Source organism: Podarcis vaucheri (genome assembly GCF_965113315.1).
Source record: "Podarcis vaucheri genome assembly, chromosome: 5".
NCBI lineage: Eukaryota > Metazoa > Chordata > Lepidosauria > Squamata > Lacertidae > Podarcis > Podarcis vaucheri.
This window is the reverse complement of record NC_138763.1, coordinates 52304976-52321024: the sequence shown is the minus strand read 5'-3', so window position 1 is coordinate 52321024 and position 16049 is coordinate 52304976. Positions and strand designations below refer to the sequence as shown.

Sequence of the window (16049 nt, the reverse complement as noted above, 5' to 3'; positions counted from 1 at the left end):
GTCCTTAGTGGATCGTCCTGCCTAAGCAGCCGAATGTGACTTGTGGTTGCTCGTAGGAGGCTTAAAGTCCCTTCAAACGTGGGTTTCTCTACAGCGTTTAATGAATGGGCGGGTGGGTTGAGACGGATCTTTGCCCCACAGGCGTTGCCTCGGGGCCGAGACTGGCCAGGACGCCGCGGGTGGGTTTGTGAGGCTGGGGGAAAGAGGCGAGCGAAGAGTCCCTCATCGCAGCCGGGTCCGTCTCCCTCCAGGACCCACCCCTAGAGAGGGGGGATTCGCTGAGGTCCACGGAGCCCCATACCGCCGACGGAGAAGGAGTCGAGGGTGCCGCTTGGGGGAGGGTTTTGGTTCTGATTCTCGTGGTGATGGGACAAAGAAACAACAAATCGGGTGTGTGAAATTGTGACACAACCGGCTTCTTTTTGAAAGGATTAAGAGAAATACTGTGTGTGTGTGTGAGAGAGAGTATTTGAACCTCCTTGACATACATCTGGTGCTCCAAAAACCCTGTAGGTGAGGTCCAGTGAAACTGCAAGAGATGAAAAGGTGAACCCGAGACTTGGAGCCGGTTTGGCGCGAAGCGGGGGAGGATTTCAGTACCCCGCACCTGTGTGTGTGTGTGTGAGAGAGAGAGAGAGAGAGAGAGAGAGAGATCAAAGGACTGACCCCCCCCCTTTCCGCCCCTTCTTTCGCTTCCGGTCTTGCGGTTGCCCCAAAACAGAATTTTAAGGGGGGTGTATTTAGTTCCCCCATCTAATAAATATTCGCAGACTTTATAAGTTTAGTCTGCAAGATTGTGCAGGGGAAGATAAGGAAGAGGAAGGCGTGGCTGCCGAATGGTATCTGGAGGTGGGTGGAGAGCTGAGTGTCCCTTGTGTTTTTAATGAATTGTTTTAAAGCCCTTTTAAGTATTAAGGGACGCAATGCTAGTGTCGTCTTATGGCCGAATGACTCCTTAGCCTGAGTGTATGGCAGCAATGGGAACGGATAGGGTTACTCAGTGGCGAGGGAAAGGTACTCTGCACATTCTCAGAAACAATTTTTTTCTTTGAATAGCTCAAGGGTGAACCCCAGTGTTGTAAACCAGCTGAGTGTCTAGACACATACTAAGCCCTGCAAGTAAAGTATTCCATATTAATAAGCAAGCCTGTCTTTGCCGTTCTCGAAATACGTTAAGGTTGCAGCCTTGCACACAGAATCATAGCATAGCACTGTAGAGTTGGAAGGGACCCTGAGGATTATCTAGTCCAACCCCCTGCAATGCAGGAATATGCAGCTGGCCCTTACAGGGATCGAACCTGCAATCTTTTATGCAATGTGAATGAGCACCCGCAGGCAACAGTGATGGCCACCAATTTAGGATGACTTTAGAAGAGGCTTAGACAAATCCATGATGGGTGGAGGATAAGGCTGTGTCCAATATTCGAGTCCGAATACCAGCAGCTGGAAACCACAGGAGGGGAGAGCGTTGGTAGACTAGAGGGGCCACTTTCCTATCCAGCAGGGCTGATCTTAGGTTATGTTCTTATTCACTTATGCTTAAAGTCACAGAGGTGGAAGGGAACACAAAACTCACCTAGTCCATGCCCTTGCAGGTACAGGAAAACTACCTCCGCATCATCCCAAATGAGCATCTCTTCAACTTCTGCTTAAAAACCAAAGATTAGGCGAGCCCACTAGGTAGTCTGGTCCACCACAGAACTGCCCATGCTGTCAGAAGGTTATTCCTAAAATCCCCTTTCTTACCTGGTGGGAGTAAGTTGCATTGCACACATTGAGGTTTACTTCTGAGTAAGCTTGCACAGGATTGTACTGTAATTTTATCTTTTTTCTTGTTCATATACAATACAGGCCAATGTGGTGGGTCCGAATAGTCCAATATTTGCTCAGTTATGCAGTTTATCGAATGGCTGTCTGTCTTTTCAGGGGTTTTGAGAAGATGCAGCAAGCAAAGGCAACATTCAGTGATGTGGGATTTCCAGAAAATGTTGAACTGGGAGTTTTTCTGGGAAATTTCACTTCTACACATGACAGCAATTTGCACTGGGAAAATTTACCTTTTACGCTGAGAAAATTTTCCGATTCCCTACAGGGTGTTCTGATATAGAATGCTTGTTTATTTTCATTTGCATTCAGTAAACAAAACTAAAACTGCCAAGGTTACCTAAAATTGTATTTGCAACCTGCATTTATTGTCAATAATGACCTTATGACATGGAAAAAAATCGCTGGAAAAGCACTGGAAACTTTTCCTCCACCACTCATCCCTGGATGCATTGCAACCAGCATGCTGCCCCAGGGCCAGGGCAGGAAAGGAATCTAAATATAATAAATAAATGTCTACTCACTTTACCAGTTTAGGAGGTGGTTGGACCAGCTGACATTATAGGCTGGTGAGGCCAGTTTGCATCAGTACCTGAGAATCTGGCTTTCTGCATTTATAATGCAAACCTTTAAAACGATTTTTTCATTCTCCGGAGCTCGACAGGACTGCTCTCATAGGTTTGCCTTATTCCAATGGTAACTGACCAGTCTACAAAGAGTCATTTATTTGTGTATATGTAATCTGAATAGATAATAGTTGACAATTGTCCAGCACTTCCTGAATCTGCAGTTTTCAGGAAATCTGGGATGTATAGTGCAATCCTACTCATGTCTACTCAGAAGTAACCCCCGCAGAGATATGGGGGCCTAGGATTGCAGCCTAGGTCTTTTAATGTAACCTCCTGTTACACCTTTATGGCACTGTATATGTCAATTTTTGTGTCCAGATATCAGCTTCGCTGTTGGATAATAGTAACAGTGTTCATTCACTATGGGAATAGTCATTCGCAATGGGAATAGTTCATTATAGTTATTACTGTAGTTTGTCTGAATATATCTGAGCGAGACAGAGCCCTGAGATGAGAGTTCCCTGCCTTCTCCCTGCACCTTGGAGGTGGTGACTGGCTTTCAAAAGTGACCATCATTGCTCAGGGGAAGAACACATACCAATGCATTCAGAAGACTCTGGGTTCAGTCCTTGGTATTACCGTATTTTTTGCACCATAACACTCACTTTTTTCCTCCTAGAAAGTAAGGGGAAATGTCTGTGCGTGTTATGGAGGGAATGCCTACGGGTGGCATGCCTATGGATTTTCCTCCTCTAAAAACTACGTGCGTGTTATGGTAGGGTGCGTGCTATAGAGTGAAAAATACGGTATCAATTGAAAGGGTCAAGCAGCAGGCGAGGCACTGCCTAGTAGGGCCAACAACACAGGAATTGGGGGCAGGTGTCCAGAGCCCCACTCAGCAAAGTGGGCAGGGCATGAGAGGCCCCAAATTTAGCAGGACACCTAAAGGGTTCTCACTGTGGTGATCATTCACTCAGTACAAGTGTTTCTGCTTGCGAGATGGAATGATCTCCTCCCTTCACCTGCCCCGTGTCCTGTTCTGGGGTTGGGGGGACTTGTGGGGGTCACACGTGACCTGTTGTGCTAATGGGACTTGTGCTGGCTTCCATTAGCCAGCAATGTGAACTTGGCCCATTCATATCTAGAGTTGAACTACACCACTCGCTCTACCTGAGACACTGAAGAGGTACTGCCTACCATTCAAAATTAGTCCTAGGAAAGATGGCCATATCATTAGGCCAGGCTTTCTCAAACTCGGCCCTCCAGATGTTTTTGGCCTATAACTCCCATGATCCCTAGCTAGCAGGACCAGTGGTCAGGAATGATGGGAACTGTAGTATCAAAACATCTGGAGGGCCGAGTTTGAGGAAGCCTGCATTAGGCAGTGATGTGGAGTGGAAGTAATTATGGAATTATTTTCCTTAGTGCTTCATTTTACTGTGGAAAATTTCCCATTTCATTAGTAACCACAAATGGGTACCTACTGCAAATGCGCTATGAGGCAAGCTTGGGAGTTCCGAAGTTTCAATTAATGTTTTTCCAGGCGATTATCGCTAGTATGGGAAGAGGATACTTATATTTCAGGTCAGACATTTATGGTAAGAAATTGGGTACTTTTTAAAAGTTTGGCTTACTAAATGCAAGTAAAATAAACATGTGAATTAGACCATTCTCTACTTGCCCCATTTTCAAATCACCCTATGCAAATCAACTTCATTTGCATAGGAAAAAGTTCTTGAAATTTTTCCTAGTCAACATTTTCCAGAAAATCATGACCAGTGAGGCAATTGTATCAGGCGAACATGAAAAGGCAGAAACCCCTTATTTAATTTATTGTGTTTTTGCTCTGTTGGGAATGGGACCAGGTGCCCAAATAACTTGACCAACCTTGGTCAATATGCAACTTGAACTGGGGAGAAGGGAGTGGGTACCTGATCTGGGGGGCAGCCATTTGCTGTTCCAACTGTAGGCAGTGTCTTGGGTAGACCCTGAAGATTGACAAGCAGTCTGGCCTAGTACAGTGCAGCTTTGTATCCCACCGGTCAGTCCCTTGGGATGAAACTAGCTAGCGCAAAGAAAAGAAATAATGGAAAGCTCTAAAAACTGTGGATAGTTTCTGAAGTGAGAGCTGCTTCAGTGCAGCTCTCATGGGTAAGAAACAACCACCGCTGCTTCTGCCTCAAGCACATTCCCCAAGCCATAGTGTTGAAGTGTCAAAGAATTGCATCTTACTGTTTTCCTTGTGTTGGCAAGGGGAAGTGCCGTGCGTCTTACAGGTGGCTCTGTGTGTAACAAGGATGCACACCAGAGATAGTCAACATGGTGCTCTTCAGACATTGCTGGACTACAACTGCCATTATCTCTCACCATGCTACCTAGGGCTGATGGGAGCTCAGTAGCATCTGAAGGGTGCCATATTGGTTATCCCCAATGTATACAGAGAGCTGGAAATATCCCAGATGTGTGTTTAGTGCAAAAGCAGCCATTGAATAAAGTTGGGTAAAGTTGAGGAGTGGTTTGCCGAAATAACTAAACCTGAAGAGCAGCAAATATCCACACGAAAAGTGAGGTGAAAATGAAAGCCCCAAATGCCTTTCGATAAAGGATTTGTGTACGTAAGGCCTTAAGTGTGAGGCTGCCCGATTACATTGGGGATGTGGTTCCTTTTGCCTTTGGTGCAGATGCACGGGCTGTGCTGTGGAGACAGAGAGTACCATTCTTCTCCTGTTATGCGAGGGTTGTGTCTGCAGAAAGTGCAGGAGCTGTCGCAGTAGCAGCGGCTGGCAAGGGAGCCCACCAGGAGGAGCGAGCGCTGGCAGAAGAGTCAGGAGGGGAATGTGGGGGAGGTGGCTGGCAACTTCATAGGCAGGGGGAAAGGGGTTTAGGGGAGACAGCTTCCTCTTTGATGTTTGATTGTGCTCTCTGGGGTTGGCTAAGTACACACAGAAAGGCACCATTGATAGCTTAGCTAAGGACTTCTTCCCCATGGAGTCTTGCCAGGGCCAGGGAATCTCTTTACATGAAGTATTAAGAAATAATCCCATATGATAAAGAGAGGACACCATATGCTTCAAGGTTTTTATTAAAAATATAAAGCGGTATAGAAATTACAATAAATAAATAAGTCCATAAACACATTTTTGGCTGCAGTCCTATACCCCCTTACTTATCTGGGGTCAGATCTATTGGACAGAATAGAGACTTACTTCTGAGTAGACGTGACTAGGATTGCTCTGTTAACTTCTCTAAGGAATCAAACCAGGAAGTGTCTCTATTTGAGAAGCTTTAACTCCTCAAAGACAGAGAGTTTCAGCACACTTGCAAGCAGTCCATTTCTGTTGAGGTTGGTTTGTGGTGGGCTAAAGAGAAGCTGGTTGGTGACTGGGACACTCAGCTGCTGTTTTGTTCTTTGGCTGTTTTACTTGGTTCGCAACAGGATTTTAGAGAGGCATTTTTGTGTTTGTGTTTTAATCTGTTGTTATTCGCTCTGCCATGTTGGGATGGGGCATGCTGTGAATTCAGCTAAATTGGTGTATAATTTCCAACTGTTTTAAGAATGATGTAATGTTTAGCCTGCACTTGATGGCTTTAGGGATGATTCCCATGGAATCATCAGAATTCTCCATGCAACTTTCTCAGAGGGAAATCTGTGATGTGAGGCTGAATTCTCAAGATAGGTCCTGGAATTGATTTGGTCGGTTGGCTGACCCACGCTGGTGAAGTTTGCACACAAGTATGCATGCACCACAACAAGTCTAAAAAGTGTGCTATTCAGAATGTTACAGTGGCAACCAGTTGATGGTGCTCTGAGCTTGTTGCCAACTGGTGTCATTAAGTCTCCCCAGTGCTATTTTTATAGAAAAAGGTGCCGGAACTCACCATGAACACCTCTTGTCCTTTTATACAGTGGTACCTCAGGTTAAGTACTTAATTTGTTCCGAAGGTCTGTTCTTAACCTGAAACTGTTCTTAACCTGAAACACCACTTTAGCTAATGGGGCCTCCTGCTGCTGCTGTGCCGCCAGAGCCCGATTTCTGTTCTTATCCTGAAGCAAAGTTCTTAACCTGAAGCACTATTTCTGGGTTAGCGGAGTGTGTAACCTGAAGCGTATGTAACCTGAAACGTATGTAACCCGAGGTACCACTGTAATGGCAGTGGAACCCAGCTCTGAGTTCCCGTGAATTCTGGCTGAAAAAAGCCCTGTCTCTCTACCTTGGAACAGATGAACGAGTGACACTTTGTACAGCCAGCCTTGTTAGGTAGGGCAGCCACCTAGATGGGGTATTTTGGTGGGCAGGCACAATGCAGCAACCAATTCCCTCCCCCCCCCCAACACACATGAAGAAGATGTGAAGGTCAGACCAGGGAAAGGAAAAGGCAGTGATCTTTCCCTCACTCCTCCATGCAGAGAGAGCCCTAGGATTTCCAGACTCAAAGGCTTGCCTTTGCCTATAGCTACAGGCCTATTTCATGGATCTGCATGTACGTACTAAATATATAATTGACACAACCAGCTTTGGCAGTACTTACTACCTTTTAAAGGGAAGAGGGGAAAGGAAACTGGATTTGGAGCTCTTTAAATAAGATATAACTACAGTACTCTCACACCTGATGATGCTGATTGCCTGTTCAAAGTTGCACCTGTAGATTTAAATAACCCCCTGGGTGTTTGTGCAACCCCAGATGCTGAATGCAAGGTACTTGACTGTGTATGGATGGCCCAATGCAGACTTCCCTTGCTGGATCATGATATCCCAATTAAAATGAATTAACTGACAATCTCAAGGTGAGTCTAGACATTCAACCAGCATTTGTTTCATGAAAATGAATGTTTATTATAGCTTGCTAGACTGGATTCTAACCTGGTGTCTGTAAACAGGTTAGCTAACTTGCAACTGACTTCATAACAAGACAGAACAACTAATCATTGACTAGACAAGATCTAAGGCTTATCTACACAGGATTTGGCATGATAAATGTGACAGGGAGGGGCACCTGCCCTGTACCTGTGCTACCTTAGCTATAGCATCAGATGTGGGGGGGTAAAGCATTAAGTTGTGCCTGAGCTTTCTTTTGCCCTCATCTCTCTTTGAATGAATGCTGGAAGATTCAGAACAGACAAAAGAAAGTTCTTCACGCAGTGTACAGTTAAACTAGAATTCACTCCCACAAGATGTAGTGATGACCCCAATTCAAATGGCTTTAAGCACAGGTGCGCCATCAAGAGTGCTTTAGGGCTGATCCTCTTCATGTCAGCCATAGTCATGGCAGAAACCACATTCCCAGAATCCAGGCTTCCTGGCAGTAGAGGAGGTGTATCCATCATGGCATGAAGAAAGCCACACCTCTTTGTCCTAGTGCTCTCAGCTTGCCTCTGCTATCGCTTCACAGCCGAGACAACTGTGGCACCCTTGTTTCTATTAATGCATGTTCTGCATCCCCGTGAGTCGTGAGGGTGGCCTGCTGATTGGCCCAGACAGGCACACTGTCATGGGACCACCATTAAGTTGTGGATTTCTAACTAGAAGTGTGATATTGCTGTGGAATAAGAGTAATCATTTTGTGATGGGTCAGGGAAAGTAAAAAGTCTTTAACTGAAGTAAGTGTTTGTATAGATGTTCAACTGACCAACCCGTTATAATGTATGTCACTGGGCTGGTTCAGATGCTTGAAATTCCCCCATGGAAAATAGCCTTGAAAGCAGAGAAGAGGTAGCACCTGCCTTATTCCACCCTGGGTGCACATACCACTAGCCACATGAGCAAAGCAGTGTGTTTTCCAGCTGCGGTGCTTGCATCTATTATCCTCAGGAAGCACTGTAAATCGTGGCTGTACCAGAACGGATGCTAACTTCCTTAATGCAGCTGTGCCTATGTGGGCATTTCACATGGAGGAATTTCAAGCATCTGAACCAGTCCCTGTGTGACTTTCCAGTGGATGCAAGTCCTTAAGCTACAACCCTGAAGGCTATTTATGTGCATGCAGTCCATGAGACTCTTAAGAGTCCCATGGACTGCAAGAAGATCAAACCTATCCATTCTTAAGGAAATCAGCCCTGAGTTCTCACTGGAAGGACAGATCGTGAAGCTGAGGCTCCAATACTTTGGCCACCTCATGAGAAGAGAAGACCCCCTGGAAAAGACCCTGATGTTGGGAAAGACTGAGGGCACAAGGAGAAGGGGACAACAGAGGATGAGATGGCTGCATACTGTTCTTGAAGCTACCAGCATGAGTTTGACCAAACTGCGGGAGGCAGTGGAAGACAGGAGTGCCTGGTGTGCTCTGGTCCATGGGGTCACGAAGAGTTGGACATGACTAAACAACAACAACATGTCCTGCTTGGGTTAAGTTCTTTGAGACGGCACAACTGCTTTGTAAAAAGAGAGGCTCAGTACCTTTTTGCAAGAGATCTTTCAGAGCGATAGTGATAAGCACAACTGTGCAACGAAATGTGTTGAGAGATGGTATCTGCAGATAGAAGCTTTTACTGGTTTGTGACAAGCCACATCCAGCTCTTGGATGGAGCCACAAATAGATGCATCCAGACCATGCCCTCTCCTGGGACCAGTGAACCAAACCACCTTGTATTTTGTGTGGTATCTGGTCAGTCCTTCAGGGAACCCACTAAGCCCCAGCATGTGAATGACGTCTCTGCCCCTAGTGATGGTTCAGAGAGGCCACATTTGGCAGCAGTGTCCATGATCCCTGTACTACACTCAATGCACCTTCTTGCCGTTTCCCATAATATGGGGCAGTGTAGTAAATTAGACAGGCCATGTAGTCCTAGCAATATATATTCCGTTTTGTTGCTTAAGGTTACTGTTTTATATATACCGACTTGTCCAATATCAGCTAAAAAGCTACAGGACTGAACAGAGGTCTGAATCTGAGTCTCCTTCAGCTAAGATCAGCCTGTTATCCACAGAAATCAGTGAATACCATTTCACTGAACCAGCCTCTGTATGTAAATTCTGCTTGTGAAAATGTCTAGGTTGAAAAGATGAAACAAAAATGTGCCTTGTGGTGAAGGTGAGGAGTTGGGGCAACACCTGGGATCTTGGAAGTAAGTGTGCTGGAAAAGAAGGCAAAACAAGGGCGTACTCTTCCCTAAGGAGGAAGCAAGGTGATTCCTATCAAGCATCTAAAATTGCTCATGCAACTGGCATGTTATTTGCCTAGTTTGGAATGCTGAATTATCATCTGTCATACAATGGGTATACAGACGAGACCAGTCAGTTAAGTAAAGCTGTCAGATTAAGGAACTGTAATGGCATTATAATCATTTTGTGTGCAAATTACTTGAGTAACTGCTCCTTGGGCTTATAATTCATGCACAAAACACTGGTCCAGTCCATTCAGCCTTCTGTGCACAACATGGTTAGTTATTTGTTGCAATTAAGTTTGTTGGCTGCTTGTGTGTGACTGTCTTGAGACATTGAAGTGCTCTTTGGTTATTGAATCTGTATTGGTCTGTTTGTCCACGTAATAACTCACGTAGAGGAGCAGGATTAAAGGGAACAATTTGTCCAGTGGATCCCATTGCCATCCACAAAACAGGGATGCTCCAGATGACCTGCTTTATTCAGGCATCCTGAATTGCTTACACAAAGTTTACAGTGTGTACATGGCTAAAATGAAGGAATGCCTTCTTCCCTCTAAACCTGTCGGATTAAAATGGTTATGAAGCTGATGACTGGGGACTAGGCATGGATCAGTCCCAAATCACTTTGTGCCATTTCTGTGTGTATGTGTTTTAAAGTCTGCTTCATTCTGTTAATACAGTAAAGTGTGGACTTAAAAAACAACAACTCTGCAATGTATAAACTTAGCTGTTTGCTCAGTGAAGTGGTCCACATAAAACTTTTGTTGTTAAAAACAGATAGTAGCCACCTGGAGCAGCTACAAAAGTGCAGCTCAAAAATGGGACTGTAAATGCACCTGGGACCAATTCTGTGTGGTGATGTGTTGTTTCTCTCTGGGATATTGTATTGTGGGGGAAGTCATGCTTTTCTGCCCCTGGATCCGCAGGGACAGCTATATTCCATCCCACCCTGTACAATCTCCCTGAGAGCAGCAGCACATGACATTGTTAAGGCATTCTTAGCCCTTGTTTTCAAACCTCGCAGCAGGAGCCGAACCCTGTAGCTGTTTTTAAAGGGGAGGATTTTCAACAAAGCCCTTAGACCACCTCGTATTCATTATGGGTCTTGGATTCCAAAGAAAACCATGATCCAACCCATGCAGAAATCCAGGAGGTGCTGTTTTTGGATTGTAAGCATCCTTAAGGGCCTTTCAAGGTGGAGAGTCGGGTTTTGAATATGTCAAATAATATTTCTGAATTGGGAACACCTGTTGAAGCTAAGCGGGTGCAAATCTGGTCAGTGCTTAGGTGGCCCCTGTAAACTGCCTTGAGGCAGCAATTCTATGTACACTTACCAGAGAGTAAGCCCCACTGAATACTTACAGGACTTGCTTCCAAGTAAATATGCATAGGATTGGGTTGCTTGTCTTCTAAGGAGCCACAGGCTATAAATATGACAATGAAAGTTTAGCAGTGGAAAGAAAAGGTCTGCTGAGTATCAGCATCATGGGAAAATTGTGAGTGTTTGATCTAATATTCTAAACATGAAGGGTTAGTGTCTACAGAAATAGATTCCCTCCCTTCCCCCACCCTTGACCTCTTGCCTTTATGGGCAGGATTCCACCGAAAGCACATCTGATGATGGTTTGGGATATGGCAGCATAATAATACTATCCAATTACAAACAATTCTGCCTAAAGGCAAATATTCCAATCTTATGGGATCGGACTGTGATTCCCATGAAGCAAACATATCAGGCTACTTATGCTGCATAAAGTTAATTTATCTAGGTCAGACTTTTAAAAATTGATGCTTACCAGAGGCCGTCTACCAATTGTGTCTTATATGTGTTCTTCCTTCAGAAGACGACTAGTGTAGGTTTTGTGGCCGTAAAATTTAGTGTCGGGCAACACTAAAGTCATTTAACTTGTAGCTTGAAGGATCTAGCAGCAAAATTTCCCCCTCCTACTCCCTCCCACCCCAGTGCAAGCATTTGTTAGTGTACTTCATGGGGAACACTGAAACAACTCCCAGGTTATTGGGGGTGATTTCAACAAACACTGAAACAGGAAGCCATACTTCCTTTTGGAGGGGCTTTTTATGTAGTGTTGAACAAGGGAGTTTGGGGGCTGTAAGAGACAGGCATAGAATCTGAGAAACTGTACTTCCTAGAGTTTGGATTCAAAGGGTCTTTTTTTCTTTCTTTTTTGGTTAGGATCCTTTCCTGGTTTAAGGCACACTGGGAAATGGGAGGGGAGATAATAAGGCTTCAGCCCTAAACCCACTTGCCTGGGAGTAAGCCTGACTGAGCTCAGTGGGACTTGCTATTTATCAGATTGCACTGAGAGTGGAGGGAGCAACCCGTGATGTAACTGTAGCAGGCGGAGCTTAATTTGGACCTGGACTGAGGCTCACTTGGACTCAGCCTTAGAATGTGTTTTGAAATTCTGCAACATGTAAATTAATGACAAGTGCATTGGAGGCTGCATTCAGACAGAACTTTGTTTCATTTTCACAATGCTTCCTTAGCTGATAATTTCCACGTTTTAAGTGATCTTTCACACGATGTAAAAGCCACTTCTGGCAAACTAGCGGAATCTAGTGGAAGTTCAGCACCTATGTCTGTGTTAATTTGCTTCCAGAAGAAATTTGTTTGCAACCCCATTAACTCCAAAAGTCATTGGAGCTTTGCCTTGTAGTTTCACGTGATGACCTTTCAGATGGTATTCCAGCATACCGTTCTTTCCCAGCATTTAAAATTTGGAACAACAGCTCCATAGCACAACAGGCAATTCAGTATAAAATGAACATTAGAATCCTGGATAGAAGCCCTAGCTCTATAGTTAGGAGAATCAGTTCAATAAATCCCATGTCTGAATGCACCCTTAGTCAAGCAGCTCTTAAACACTGGCCATCGCTGTATCTTGCAAGTAAGCTTGAAGCTTCCCTTCTCTATCCAGGACTTGTAGTGAAACCACTTGTCCTAGAAACCCTAACTTTAAACCTCTATAGTATTAATGGAACAGACAGATGAGTAGATGTATGAGGTTCTTGCTATGTTCTCAAAGAGCATGTATTTTAACTGTCTTCAAACAAACACATGGATATGTATAAGGCCACTTCTTGAATGACTGTTGCATGTGGACTGGGCCTGCCTGCCATATGGCAGAGTGGGGTGGCTGCCTCAGGCAGCAGATGCTGAGTGGCAGGGAAGTGTTGGAGGACGGAATCTGTGTGTGCCACGCAATCTTTGCTGTGCCCTGTGTGACATCCTGCTGCCCTCAGGTGTGGTGAAGGATGCTGTTCTGCCCCTGGTTTTGAAAACAAGTTTCAGCTGCTATCCTGGTCGTTATCTGCACATGGAATGGGAGGGGCAGTACTGTCTTGACCTTTGCCTCAGGTAGCAAAATGTCCTGCTACAGCCTTGTCTGTGGAATCGATATGCTTGTTTTCTTGGACCCAGCAGCTTATTGATTTTTAATTCTGTGTAGGGCATGACTACTCTATCTTCTTTGCATTCACCAGGTGATTTTGAACAACAAGGGATTTGAGTGCACGAGAATTAATGGATTTCTTGTTCTGAAACTTTTGTGGATGTGACATTTTTAGCTAGTGAGTATAATCTATATACAGTAGCCGATTCCCTCCACCCACCCTCCCTCCCTCCCCCACCCTCTTAAAAGACAAAGATCCTATAGCACACACTTTGTAGGTCATAATGATGACCCTGTTCGGTTGCAACGATGGAAGTTTTGCTGGCCCGCTTCTGTAAGGTGTAATCAGTTTGCAACATACTGATTCTTTGCCACCCTCTAGCACACTGTCTAAAGGGACTTGCCTAGGACTTGCCGATCAGAAGGTCGGTGGTTCGAATCCCCGTGATGGGGTGAGCTCCCGTTGCTCAGTCCCTGCTCCTGCCAACCTAGCAGTTTGAAAGCATGTCAAAGTGCAAGTAGATAAATAGGTACCGCTCCGGCAGGAAGGTAAACGGTGTTTCCGTGCGCTGCTCTGGTTCGCCAGAAGTGGCTTAGTCATGCTGGCCACATGACCCGGAAGCTGTACACTGGCTCCCTCGGCCAATAAAGCGAGATGAGCACCGCAACCCCAGAGTCGGTCATGACTGGACCTAATGGTCAGGGGTCCCTTTACCTTTAGCACACTGTCTTCCAGATGTTTTTGACTACAACTGCCATCAGCCTCAACCAGCACACTTGTAGCCCAGAACTATCAACTGTTAGGGGACCAGGTTGGCAAGTGCTGCTGTAGCAGAGAAGCAGAAGCTGAAGAAATGGCTTTGCAAACAGGGAGATATATTGACTTGTGCTTTCTCCTCTTGCCTCTGACCAGTTCTTGGGTTGGAATGTGTCTGGCCGCTCATGGAAGTCTGTGTCCCTGAAAGGCTGCTCACCAGCCTGTTGAGGCAAGCCCTTCTGCCCTCCCAGCTGTGCTGTGGATTGGTGAGGAAGTGGCAGAGGCAGTAACAAAGAAACCAGGTTTGTGGTAAATAGATGTAAAGAAGAAAGAAATGAGTCACAACTTGGACCAGCTCAGTGTTTCCGCATTACAGCCAGTATTCTATTCACTAGTGGATTTCTTGTCCACCTTCCCTTGGTTTTTTTTGCATATAAAAACCTACTTCACATGAACTGCTAGCATGCCAGGAAGAAGGGTAATTTATAGCCCTTCTCTCTGATATGCTTGTGTTATTCTACATGCTAAAGGATGCCTTTTTACACATGGGGAAGCATCTAACAATTGTCCATCAGTTGGCTAGCCAGTTCCAATGTGCTATTTTGGCCTATTAATTTTCCATTAGCTCTTGGTTACTTACCATTAGGAGAGGTTCTGAGCACAATGACAAGATATTGCCTTATTCTCCACTGCAGCTGTGGAGTTTGAAGTTTCAAATTGGATGGATCATGTGTGTTGGCAATGATGGGTCTCAAAATATACAGATCATCAAGCCACTAGAGGCAGCAGCCTTCCCCAATGTGATGCCCTAGACTATAACTCCCATTATCCTTTGCTTCTGGCCATACTGGTTGTAGTTAGCAATATCTGGTGGGCACCAGTCTGGGAAGGCTTGTGTTACAAGGGTATCTCTTGAAGCTAATAGGTTATGTGAGATCTGTAGCCTGAGAAGAATATTAAGACGAACATGACTGAAGGTCTTGTGTGACAGGCCAAAAACTGCAATTGTGTGGATCACAATTGGAGACTGTTTTGCCCTTTGTATGTTGTACTGCCCTGCTTCCTCATTTCCTACCAAACTGTGTGTATTCAGGACATTGTTCTTATGAGAGGAAGTGTTTCCACAACATTGGCATTTCTATGATGTGCTGATTTGCTTTCTTCGGTTTTCAGTGCTGTTATTTACGCCTTCCTCCAGTTTTTTTAACATGCCCCCTTGAGACTTCTAAAAGACCCCAGAAGTAATTTTGAGAGAACAATTAATAGATTCCAGAAAGTGTTCTTTTTAATATGAGAAAGGGGTGGGGTGGGGGAGAGAGAGCCTGATAACCATCTAATTTTCAGCTGTATCCTTTTTTTCATAATTTCCTGCATTATAAAATCTTTGGACGGAAGGGCTGGGAAGTAACTGGAGATCTTTTATTCAGTCCAACGCTTTGAAGAATCCTGACTTACTCCACAGACAATCATAACTTGCGGGTTTTCCCATATCAACTAGACTCTGGTTGCTGGGGTATAATGTGCTATATAATTGGAAGGAATAAGTTCAGTAGAATTCACCTTGCTGAAGATATTTGTAGACAAGCAAAGCCTAGCTAGGATGGCATGATCTCTCTGTCAAACCGGCCTCACAGAGTTCTTGTTGAGGATAAAAAGCAACTCAGGGTGATAACAGGCATGGAGATAATTTTGAAATCCTTGGAGAAAAGGTAGGATATAAATGTAATAAATACTGGTAATGTGATGACCAGTATAGTGGTACCTCGGGTTAAGTACTTAATTCGTTCCGGAGGTCCGTACTTAACCTGAAACTGTTCTTAACCTGAAGCACCACTTTAGCTAATGGGGCCTCCTGCTGCTGCTGCACCGCCGGAGCACGATTTCTGTTCTCATCCTGAAGCAAAGTTCTTAACCCGAAGTACTATTTCCGGGTTAGCGGAGTCTGTAACCTGAAGCGTATGTAATGTGAAGCGTATGTAACCTGAGGTACCACTGTAACTAACTAGGCATAATGGGCAGGAATGAATATACCCCTCATTTTCTACATCTACAATGAACTTCACAAGCTACATATCACTTGGAACTAAATGAGAGGCATATGTGCTTATTAAACATGCAAATTGCTCTTCTGTCAAAACAACAAACATACTAGGGATGGAATGAAATATTTCCCTTTCCACATGCCACTGCTTTTAAGATGGTTCCCCCCCCACCCCCAGCTTGGTCAAAAATCAAAAGTGAGCATGGTCCAGCAAAGGGGTGTGGGGATGTCTTAAACAGAGGAGCATGGGGGGTGTAACCCCAGATGTTATTCAGATCTCAATTGTTCTGATTAATGATAATAGTCTGCATAGTGTTAAAAGTTCCTGTTTTATAACTGAACC

General features: G+C 44.8%; 1 protein-coding gene across 2 annotated transcripts in view; it reads left to right on the top strand.

Moving 5' to 3' along the window:
- The window catches only part of AFAP1L2 (actin filament associated protein 1 like 2), a 74557-nt gene that overhangs the window by 267 nt on the left and 58241 nt on the right, over nt 1-16049 (top strand). The gene's annotated exons all lie outside the window — the stretch shown is intronic.